General features: G+C 35.4%; 1 protein-coding gene across 2 annotated transcripts in view; it reads right to left on the bottom strand.

Moving 5' to 3' along the window:
- GNAI1 (G protein subunit alpha i1) overlaps positions 1–12,378 on the bottom strand; it is a 231,356-nt gene that overhangs the window by 152,157 nt on the left and 66,821 nt on the right. The gene's annotated exons all lie outside the window — the stretch shown is intronic.

Genomic DNA, 12,378 nt, shown 5'->3' with positions numbered 1-12,378 from the left:
TAATATTAAAGATAGAATTCTAGGAACTTTTCATAAATTGACTTAATTCTCATAATAAGTGTCTTTGGTAGGCCTTGTCATTCCTGGTTCATAGAGAAATAAGCTTATAAGGAGCACCGTTGAAATTGGTACCCTGGGCTGTTTGATTTCAAAAACACCGTGTTCTTCCCACTTTGTCATGTAGCCTCATTGCTTCTTACTTCTCTTCCCTTTGTCAAAACATCAAATATGGAAATCATGTAAAAGCTGAATATTAATGTGTTTATTATTTTTTCTGTTTCATAATCATGCAAACTATTCTTTAATTGGGAATACTTAACATATGAATAGATATCACCTTTAGAGTATGTAAGTATGTATACTCTAAACTTGGTTGTTGTGAATAGAACTTGGCCACTGCTAGATAACTGGTGAGATTAAGATTCTTGACTTAAAAATTGAGGAGCAGAACTTGTATCCATGGTGACTCCACAAATGTGCCAACACCTGGCAAAGCTCACTCGGAAACATCCTGTCAGCTTCTTTCAGAAAAGCACATAAAAAAGAGGAACAGGATAATGAGAAATCCATTGAAAAGCAACTCATGAGTAATAGAAAATTAAGAAAATACAAGTAAACACATTTGCTCCCCATGTGCAAGTCATTGTGGAAGCAAAGATGAACAAAATATGATCTTGGCCCTCAAAGAGCTAGTATCTCTATAGGGAGTGATAAGGATGTATAGAAATCACAATACACATTAAAAGTGGTGGGTGTTGTGAATTAAAACACAAAGTGCAAAGGTTCATTGAGGGGAAGAATTTGGATTAGGGCTTGAATGAATGGTAATATTTCTGAGGGGCACTGATAGGTAAGGGTAGTGAGAAATAAGGGCAGGGTTTAAGTGCCCTGAGGTGGAGGTGAGTCATTCAGGAATGTCACATGACATGGTTGCTCCCAGACCACCACCCCACCCACTGACTGGCATGTTTAAGACTTTGAAGTAATTTATTCTGCATGCACCAATGACCTTCATATGGCTAGTTCTAATGGATGTATTTCAATTATTATTCCAGCTGATGTGTCAGAAGAAATTGGGGCTGTTAATCACTTCCTGCATCTAGACAAGGCTTCCTTCCTTTAGCTGCTTTTACTCCTTGGCATCTGAAAAGTCTTCTTATCTCTAGAGCTGCCCTCAAATTTATATGCCCATCACACGTCTGCTCTGAGCTCCCAATGTCACCACTGAGAGCTTCAATAGGCAAGTAAAAATCATTATACCTGAAAGTGAAGCCTTCCCTCCTCCTCCATTGTAAGCCTGGGATCACTTTGGTGTTCTTTCTCAAAGCAAATAACATGATCATCCAACTAGTTGCTAAAATCAGAAATTCAGGAGTCATCCTCAATATCTCTCCTGAACAACACCAGATCCAGTGCATCCAGACTCATGTTGACATTTTCTCTAAGTTTCTCTCAAATCCTTATCTTCTCTTGCCCTCCTTCACTGTTTTTTAGACACTATTCTTTAGCTTGTCTTGCTGTTTAGAACATACATTGCCTCTTTCTGCCTTGAAGACTTTGCATGTGCGGTATGTATCATTTGCCATTTTCTATCCCACCCACCCCACAATTACAAACCATTCATTTTCAGATCACAGCTCAAATACAACTTTGTTGATAGTGATGTTTATAATACTCACAGATTAGATCTTTTTTCTCCATTATATCTTCTCACAACTCCCATAGTTCTCTTTTGTATTAATTATCACAATTGTACTGTAAAGGTCAAATTTGTAATTATTAAATTAGTTTATTAATCACTACTAGACTGTAAGGTACATGAGAACAGGGACAACCTTTCTTGTGCTAATGCATAATAGAATTTAAGTATATATCTGATGAATGAATGTAAGAATAAATTCATGAATGAACTAGAGGCAGGGAGGCTGGAAAGGAGGCAGTGATCTAGGCTTGCACTGATGCAGAAGTAAGTGGGCTGGAATAGATAGTAAAGCTTTGAGAAATGGTAAGAAAATAAAATACACGTGATTATTTTTTGGATGTCGGGGTTTAAGGAAAAGCAGAATCAAGGAGGACTCCTAAGTTTCAAGGTTGGTTGAGTTTGTTCATTGACAGCTGAGTGGAATACCAACCAGCCAAGGATACAGACCAAGGAATACCAACAGAAAGCGGTGGAGGCAGCAACAGAGAACCAAGAAACAAACAAAATTTGAAGGAAGGGAAAGTTTTTATAATGAATAATATAAATATCCTGCTCCCTACCAAAGTTCTAATTTATATAATTAATTAATTAATATAGACTCATGGGTTTCTACTTTATTCAAAGGGTTATAATACATTAATACAATTATATATTTTGAGGAGCAAATTGCCCCAGATATGGCTGGTGGGAGTCCTTTCATTTGGCTTCTATGCCCTTTTGACACATCCTCTTTTATTCTTTGAGCATTTCCTTACTTTCTGGCATAGTAATGTGTTCCAGGCTCACCAAGTACTTTTTTTAAATGGCTTTGAAATCAGCCTTTTAAAATTTTTTGTTTGTTTGTTTGTTTTATGAGGAGTCCTGGTTCCTTTTAGTAGAGAATGATATTAGAAATCAAGATCTGGGTGCTAGGTTTACACACACACAGACATACACACGCGCACACATCATACACATTTACATTTATAGCTGTCTATCAGTCTATACATCCATTCATCCCAAACCACGAGTTAACACTGATATCTCCAATTCCTATCTAACACTGTAGGATTCTTTCTAGTTTTCTCCTTTTTCATATTGGTATCTCTCCCTGATTTTATCAAGTTCCCTGTATGTAGCTAATCTCCTGCCACTGTCACCATTGTCCCTGTACAGACAGCTTCCTTTCCCCACTCAGCATATAACACTCTTCACCAGGCCAATTCCTGCATGCAAGTCTTCATGACACCTCTTGGGCTCTGACACCCTGAGCTGCCCACTTTCCTATGCAAAAGCTCTCTTCACTCTGCTTGGGTTCCCACATTCAGTGTCAGGCTACTTTCCAGCACAGATGCCCTCCTCACTCTGTAAGGATTCCCATACCCCATACTGGCCCACTGCCCTCCATACATGCACCCTTTACAACCCACTGGGGCTCCTACCCCTCCCCACTATCAAAATCTACATAGCTCGCACTCATCTGGTAGCTTTGGGGCAGAATTGTAGGAAAAAGGCAAACTACAAACTCTTTGTAAATCTACTTTTTATAATATATAAATTAATACTTCCTATATTATTAAATGCACCCCCCCGACTACATGACTTTTATGGTATTTCATTTTATTAATGCTCCTATCTTTTAAAGAATGTTTTTTTCCTACAATGGGAACTACTGCTAATATTTGAGTAGGTAAATTTGATTTTATATAGACTATGTAATGCATGCACATTACATCTTGGTTTTTCATTCCTTGAGGAAGAGAAATGTGCTTTGAGTAAAGATATTTTGGCTTGAGTACAAGCTTTCTTGTGTGATCGTCAATTCCCAGGATCTTGGTTTCTCCTCTCAGGCTGAAGGTGTTCAATTCATTTTTTGCATCAGGGACTTGGTACTCATTGTTTCTTCTGCTTGAATCACCCTGCCCTTGGATGTAAAGTTTATTTCCTCCGGTTGTTCAACTCTCAATTCTCTGAAGAACCGGCATTTTAATAGGGATTTTTCTTTACTTCCTGGTGTGAAAGCCTCAAATTATTTGGGAAAAGTTATTTCATTCTTTGCTTGACAAGCTTTCTCTCATTAAGTGTCCTCCTGGAAATCCCTCCAATGTTCTCTCATATGGCCACAGGTAACACTGTGTCTGGTATACAGTAAAAGCTTAATATATATATGTTTAATGAATTAACAAGTTGATAGTGATGGAGACTGCAAATGACATTTTAAAAATAGCAATTGTGTAAGGAAAATGATGTTTTAGCCTAATAAGTATAATACATAGACTAAAATGCTATCATATCAGGGGAAATAGTTGAAAATGGTAATGATGGTTGAGGTGATGCCAAATATCAAAAGCACCCTGGAGAAAATTTCACAGTATCTAGGCCACTAGAAATATCTAATGCACAGGTCTCCACACCTCTCCCCGTAAAGACTTAGGCCTTAACACCTAAAGTTTTTCATAAACCTCGAGTATGCTGGGTTAGAGAAATGCTGAAAACACAGCTCTTCTCTAGCTGTATTTTTCCACTTCTTGCTTATTCAGATTCTCAATATCGTATTCCCATTTAGCGTTTCTTTCTCCTCAATTCAGCATACCCCTTATGGCCCCCAATCTACCTCATGGCATTATTTCAGCTTTAGTTCTCACTAATAATGGCTTCATTTTTCCCATGATGTTTTCAATTCAAATAACTGTGAAGGAGAATATAACTGTCCCAGCTATCTGTGAGAAAATGCCACAGAACTCTGTCACATATACCTGAGACTTGGGGAAGTGTCACCTGTTTTATACCAGTTGGCTGTAGATGGCACAGTTGTGTTTAGAAAGGACAATGGTTAAGACAGACATGAATTCATTTGTCTACTCAGGTACCAGAACAACAGTACCAGAACAACATTCACAACAACAACAAAACCAAATCAAAAACAGAACTACAAACCGGAAGCACACTGATATCACAGTTATACAGGAGATTCAGGCTATCCAGTCACTTCTTAATAAGCATATAGAGTCAGTTATTGGTTTATGATGACTTTGATTCTTCATTTATGGAATATATAAGAATTTTTAAAAATGCTGTCAAGTGTAGAAAGCTACTTACAATCTGTACAGCCTTATCATTTCAGGGACAAAATTATCTATCTGATTTGAATTTCTAGATTTTGTTTTTCAAGTTTTTATTAAAATAATTCCTGCTATATTTGGTTTATATTACTAATGTAGACCTACTGAATTTTCCCTTAGAAAGTATCTCCAGCCCATCTTCAAATAGTGATTTATGTGGAAAATCTTACCAGGTTAAGTATTAGAAGTTACAGAAGATGATAGGCTTAATTCTGGCATTTGTTCCTATTTACAAAATGCATATTTTATATATACAGGTACAGAATATTTTATAATTCTATGACAAGTGTATCACTGAGATATTGTTCCAAGCCAGAGAGAAAAAGAGACAGAAAGGAAAAGAGAAAGAGAGAGAGAGAGAGAGATCGAGACTGAGAGTATGAATGGGGTGAAGGGAAGAAGAGAAAAGGAGAATAAAGTGCTGGACTTTTAAATGGAAAACAGCTGTTTTCCACATGTAGTTTAACAAATATTTTGTAAGGTTTTTAAGTGTGACTTGAGTTTTATTAAGCACAATGTAAGGCACATTTCTTGCTACTTGGTACATAAAATTAATTTCTTTAAATACAAGCCTAGTAAAAGTCAGAACATATGACATATGTACATGATGACTAGGTGGAGTAGTTACTTATTACCTATTTATTGTGAATAAATAATTTTTTCCCTACAGATATCAATGTTAGAAGCTATCTCCTTGACTGTGTCAGTGTTCCACGGTGACCTCTGGATTGGGCAGCTAGAGGTACGGCAGACAAGTCCCTGGCTCTGGAAAAGTATCTGGTAAACAACAAAGCCTGTCTTCCCATAGACTGCTGGAAGTCACAGGAAATCCCCACATGTGTCCTACTTTATGTATGCTCTAGTTCAATCCCAGTTCAGATTATAGAAGACACTAAGTTGCCAGTGGCTTTTCACTGATCCCTTGGGATCCCTTGGGAAATTCCCAGGGATTTTCCAAGATCCCTTTGCCCTGCCTGGTTTTGACCTAGTATTTACAAAGAGATTCAACCCATGTTCTTATGAAGCAAAATGGAAGGGGCTTAACTCTCCCAATATGAAGGAGAATTTACCCCATGCTTCTTTAACTAAACTATGGGCTGCTCAAATTAAACATTCATTTTTAAAAACACCTATTTATTAGCAGTGCTCTCTGGTCAAGTAGGAAATACGAAGGGGCTTTCATCTTCCTCTACTCCACATCTTTGTTCTTCAGATAAGACACACCTAACTCAGCAGTCTTGCAGATCTTTTGATGCAGGAAATGCTTGCATCTGTGCAGGTGGCCACATGAGGGAAACGTGGGAGGGCTGCCACACTAGCTGTGAACGAGGACAACTGTACGAGGCAAACGCTGAAATCACTTCCCTGACTAATTTTAGGCTTCTTTACTAAACTCGTGAAAGAAACAGTGGCAATGTTCTTTGCTTCTCATTATAGTGACTTCTTTCCTTTAACAAGGATGGCAAAGGACCACCTTTCCCTTTTCCCTTTGTATGGACCTGGAAGATTCAGAAGGGACCCTGCCCAGTCTGACACGTCACAAATCCTAATAAAAAGCAAGCATAGACCTCTTCATGTCACTTGAGAAGAAGCAAAAACAACTGAGAGATGCTGAAAAAGATACTGTTGTTCATGATGGGAGAATTTTATATGCGGAATTAAAGCAAATATCTCAGTCTGAAACGAAGTTAGTCTGAGAGATCATTACCAATATGCTATAGGACATGAAAACCAGAATAGCCAGATTTATTTTTTAAAGTGCAATGGAAACAGCTGACACCATTTTGGATATCAGAGAGAAGTGGAAGGCATGAATGAGAAATTTTCAAAGAACTTAAAGGAAAAGAATAAAGAGATGAAAAAATAATAGAAGAAAAGATACGATACAGACCCAGCGAATGAGATATGCATATAATAGGAGGTACAGCAATGACGGATAGAGTGGACAAAGTGGTAGCTTCCATCTAAGACAAAAAGAAGATGACTGCTCTGAATTGGAGAAACATTTTTGTATTTGGATTTATGGGTTTTGTTAATAATAATGTTAACAAAAACCCAGAACTTTATACACTTGGTGAAGTGTTAGAGTTTCAAAGGTGAAATTAAAATCTCACAGTATCCCACTGGGTGGCTGTCTACAATGAGAAAAAACCAGCAATTGCTCTACAGCAATAAATACTAAAAAATTGCTGGAACAATATCTTCACCATTTTGAGAGGATATTATTTTTATACAAGAGATGTATAACTACATGGATAGTTTTCTGCTCTTTTTCCTTGCTTACTTTTGCCTTCTTGATCTGTTAAGATCTACTACTATGTTCAACTTCTTATATTTTCAAGAATTCTTTCTATGTATTTGTGTGTGTCCAATACCCAGTTTTTTTTCTTAGCAAATATATTGATATAGTTTCCATACAATAAAATTCAGCTCTTTTAAGTGTACATTTTGTTGAGTTTTGGTGAATTAGTGCCTTTTGCTCATACTCAATGGTCCTCTCACCTAATTTTGATGTTTTTCATTCCAGCAGACTCATGGTAGAGAAAGTGTGGATAATGTTGGAAGCATGAAGCAAATGTTAAGAGTTTTCAGTTGTCTCATTTCTAGTTCTCCGTCTTCAGCAAAATAACCAGAGTAACTGTACCATTTTCAGGAACGCAGCCACTGAGGATGGGTTCAGCCTGCTTTAGTGAGGTGAATAACACCAACAACAAACATAATGCACATATATGCAGGCAAGGTAAGTGTGTGTGTGGGGTGTGTGTCGGGGGGAATTTTACCAATTACCTTACTGAAATTTGTCTCTCATGGGTTGAGTTCAGAATGTGTTTGGAACTTTATATGTAATATTCTTAGATTATAACTCTGTATCAGTGATCTTGGCAGCCACTTTTTTTGCCGTTGTTTAAAAAAAAGGGATCACAAGCTTGTGATCTGTGTTACAATTTGAACAAATTAAATTGTCTAAGCTCAAAACACTTTGATTGCAACCTTGTGAGACCCTAAGCAGAGGACTCGGCTAAGCCAAGCCTGGACTCCTGTGCAATAATAAATGTATGCTGTTTTAAGCTGTGAAGTTTGTGGTAATTTCTTACTAAGCAATAGATAACTAATACAGTGGGCATCCTATTGTGTCCCTGTGTTTAGTGGAAATGTCCCTAGAGTTCCCCTATTAAGAAGAATGATAGATTTAAACTGATGTTGTGTCAAACAGAACGTATGACATAGAAGAGAAATTAAACATTTTCAAAAATTGAAATGAAAAAAAAAAAAAGAAAATGAAAAATAAAAAACAAATTGGCAAAGAAACCCCCAAGATACAATGTCAATGAAGGAAAGACAGATGTTTAGGATAGAGCTGGACCCTTTTACTTTACCCTGTGCTTTACCACTTCCATTCTTCCTACATTGTTTCTGACTTAACTCAGATGGTTTTGAGATCCTTTACCCATAAGGAGTCCATAATTTCACTGAAACTATAGTTTTTGGACTTTTTGTTTTTGTTTTTGTTTGGTTTTCAGGTGGAGAAAGGGAAATATGTTGACTTATTAGAGACATATGCTTACAGGACATCCTGACATCTTTTAGAGGCACCCTTCTGTTTACCGTGAAAGATAATGAAATGCTTTCTCCTTTAGAATTTTGGGACATGGGCCGTCTTTTCTCTGAAGTTTTGGAGCTCAGAGTTCTACTCCATACGAAGCATAATTTTCCAGAAAAATAAAACTGTTTAAAAATCCGCTGAGCGTTAATATTTTTTAAATATTTGAATACTGTGTAAAAGGAGGTTACTTATTTTTTTCTGTTATTTATATAAAACCTCTCTAATTAAAAAAAAAGAACTAGAAAACAGTAGGTTTATGCTGCCTCGTGAGACAGTGCATTTTCTCTAAGTGAAAATGTTTTATAGGAGTGTAAATAATTAATCATCAGTAATATTTAAAAATCAGTTTCAGCATAAAGTAAAAGCTTAGTCTCGGTGATATTGAAAGTCCCTTTCAACTTGAGAATTTAGTTATATCATATATAAAAAATCATTTTAAATTTAAGTTTAGCTTTAGCTTTAAGATAGATGGTTCAAGCCAATGTTTTTAACTTTTTGTGCTATTTTTTGAAGTTTACTGTGAAGATTGGTTTTCTTTGAGAATATGAACTACACATAGGGTCACTTGAATAAGAGAAAAAATTTTTAAATGTTACAAATCAGAATCCGGTGAACATCTTTATTTCCATTGCAATAACATTGAACAGGGATTTCAGGCCTTTCTTGATATTTGACATCACAAATGTTACTTTGCCACCTAGTGGTTCATCCTGATATTTCCTTAAAAAAAAATCTGAAAAAAATTTTTTTAGTCTTTTTAAAGTAATATATGAAATATGCACTATTTAAACTACAAGATATTTACTACATTCATATTTAGGATGAAATGATTCTGGGAATGATTCAATATATATTTTTTGTGTTGTATCTTGGTAAGCACATAGTATCTAAAATATTATTTTTATCAAACAACATCAAACTGGTGCAATTTAAAATTCTTAGCTCAAATGTTCCTTTAAAAAAAATCTCTTGCAAACTATTCTTATTTGAAGGATTAAGATAATAGAAACTCTCATATTAAAAAAATAACTTTTAGAGAGTGATAAAATCATTTCCTATAAAGATACAAAAATGAACGAGTGTTAATTTTATTTAACCTAATTATGAAACTGGTGAGATGTAACAACTAGTTCAAGGGAAAAGTACAAAAACAGACACATTTATAGTTAAATGATTAGCAAATGGAGGCAAAAGTAGTAGCTTCTTCCATAGTGGAGTAAGGAAGTCAACAGATCTTTTCAGACAGAATTTGCACGACTATGGACAATAATCATTTTGCATTGCTATCAGCTATCTGCAATTTACAGAGTTATAAGATAGCTTTCATAGACTCAGATCAGATAATAATTAAATAGGAGAGCTGTAGACATTTTGTCTTCCACTGAAACACAATGTTTTTCCTACACATTATATAAGTTCTGTCTCTGCTTTGCATATTTCCCCATATATAGGACTATTGCAGTCTGTATTGTTTCATGATATAGGTTTATGATTTGAAACTGGAATAAGCAACGAAGCACATATAACAAGTACTGTCAGGCCTCCATATCTATGGGTTCTGCATCTGCATCTATAGATTAAACCAGCCTCGAGCCTACTTCAAACCAATTTAATCAAAATCTCTGGAGGTGGAATCTGGACATTGATGCTTTTAAAAAAACTCCCCAGATGATTTTAATGAGCATCCAGTGTTGAGAAACATTTGTTTCATAGCTATTAGATAGTTTAGTGATGGCCCTTACAGACTCTAGTCCATAATTATGGCTTGGATATGGTGAATCATGCAGTGTAAATAAAGGATAGGGATAGTTCAATCTCATTAGCAAAATCATCATTATCATGAGATGTGGGATATGGCTTGATGTGTTAGATATTTGAATTATTAGAATCCATATTCCTTAAGGAAACTTCTGATTACCATTAATTTCAATTGTACCATGCCTATAGTTAATAAAACACTTTGATCCCCTTGCATGTAAACAAATTTTGTCCTCTTTGAGAACATTTCCATCTGAGATTAACAAGTTGGCTTTTAGACTCTTTTATGTAAATCACATGAACTTGATTAATATGAATATGGTTCAGGATGGAGCCCAAAAGGCCTTACTTCTCAGGTGGTGACATCCCTACATGACCCTTACCTGTATACATTGTTTTTTACACATACTATATTGTGGTTTATTATGATTAAGAAACAAAATGTTTCCAAAGTAAAATCAAGTACTTTACAAATATTAAAGACATATGGTCCCAGTCTTTTAACTAGTGCTTCATAAATAGTAACTCTTACTATTTTCACCCTTCCCTTTCCACAAACATTACCTTTTATTGGAGGGCTTCTCCCCAGTTCAAGTGTTTCCAATTTAGTGTTATCAATTCTCCAGGACACACCCTGTGGCTCTGCTCCCAGTCTAGGCTCTCCCGGGCAATATCCCTCAGTATAAGCCTTTTGCATCTGCTTCTTCTCTAACTTGGTTTCCAAATTTTTATTTTATTTCCCACCTGCACAGAGCAGTGAACTAATTATGAATATCTATCTATTAATTGATCAATAGACATAGGAGAGTGTTACATACTCACCGTGCCTTTACCCCTTTTAAATAAATTAAGTACATTCTAAAGTTTTCCTTTTAAACTCAATCATCTTTCCTTTTCAGTTTAGTTTTGAAAAGTAAAAATCCAAAAAAAAACCTTTTGACAAGAAACACTACCAAGGCAGGTGGACATCTGCATTTGTTAAAATTTTTCTAATGTATCACAGGGTTGCAGATCCCTGCCCTGGAGTCCGCAGTTCTCAACCTTAGCTAAATATTAGACCGGTGATTCTCACAGCCTGCATCAGAAGCACCTGCAAGGCTCATTAAAACACAATTGTTGAATCTGCATTTTTTTTAACAGGTTCCCAGGTGATAATGATGCTGCTGGTCCAATAACCTACATTGAGAACTCCTGATCTAAACAATGCCAGAATCAGCTTTGTCTGAGTTTTCCTTTATTACTTATTTCTTTAAGCATCCAAGGCTGACTAAAACCACTTTTTAAAAAATGTGGTAAAATACCAGGAAATTTGCCAGAATCTTGTGATTCCTTACAAAGAAAAAAATGTATATGTACTTGTACTCATATTTGTGTGTGTGTATTCTTTTTTAAACACACAAAGTGATTACATTTATTATGAATTTTTGATACTATTTTTCTAATACTAAAAGTTACTTACATAGCTTGACAATATAAGACAGTAGAGTACATCTTTTCACGAGTTTTTTTTTCCATAGGAAAAGTAAACCTGGGATTACAAATGTGCAGCAAATGAGCCACAATGGATAAATTTTAGTGCAGATTATTGTAGCTGTATTTTTTTAGGAGATTTAATAAGAATGATAATTGATGTAAAAATTTATGTTAAGCAGATTATGGCCAATTACACTATTGATACTTTAAGTTGTTTTTCTAGTGTTGTCATACTATTTTGTAGATGGGTCTTAAAAAGTTTTATAGTTACTTATTAAAGAAAATATAGCTTACTCTTGACTTGATTAACAAGCTGTTTGGCCTTGAGCTAGTCATTCAACCTCTCTAGGTTTTATTTTATTTGAAAAATGATCTATGAGTTTCCTTCCATTTATATGTATCTAATTCTTAAAATCAAGTATTGTACAAATATCAAAGAATACTTGTTTAAAATGTATAGGATATAAAGAATAATGTCATGATGAATACCTGCATTCTACCACCCAGTTGTAAAAATTTTTTGCCATATTCTTTAAAGTCTCCATGTGTCCCTATATGATCCCATCCCTTTCTCTTTCTGCTCAGAGGAAATATTACCATGAATTTAGTGATTATAGTTTGTCCTCATAGTTTGGCCACACATGTTTGTATGACCAAACATGTTTATTTTAGCATGCTTTAAGTGTTATGTAGATACATTTCTACCGTATGTTTTCCCCTCAGTAATGGGTAATTTCCTT

Source organism: Eubalaena glacialis, chromosome 8 (genome assembly GCF_028564815.1).
Source record: "Eubalaena glacialis isolate mEubGla1 chromosome 8, mEubGla1.1.hap2.+ XY, whole genome shotgun sequence".
NCBI classification, from domain to species: Eukaryota; Metazoa; Chordata; class Mammalia; order Artiodactyla; family Balaenidae; genus Eubalaena; species Eubalaena glacialis.
This window is presented reverse-complemented; position numbering and strand designations above follow the sequence as displayed.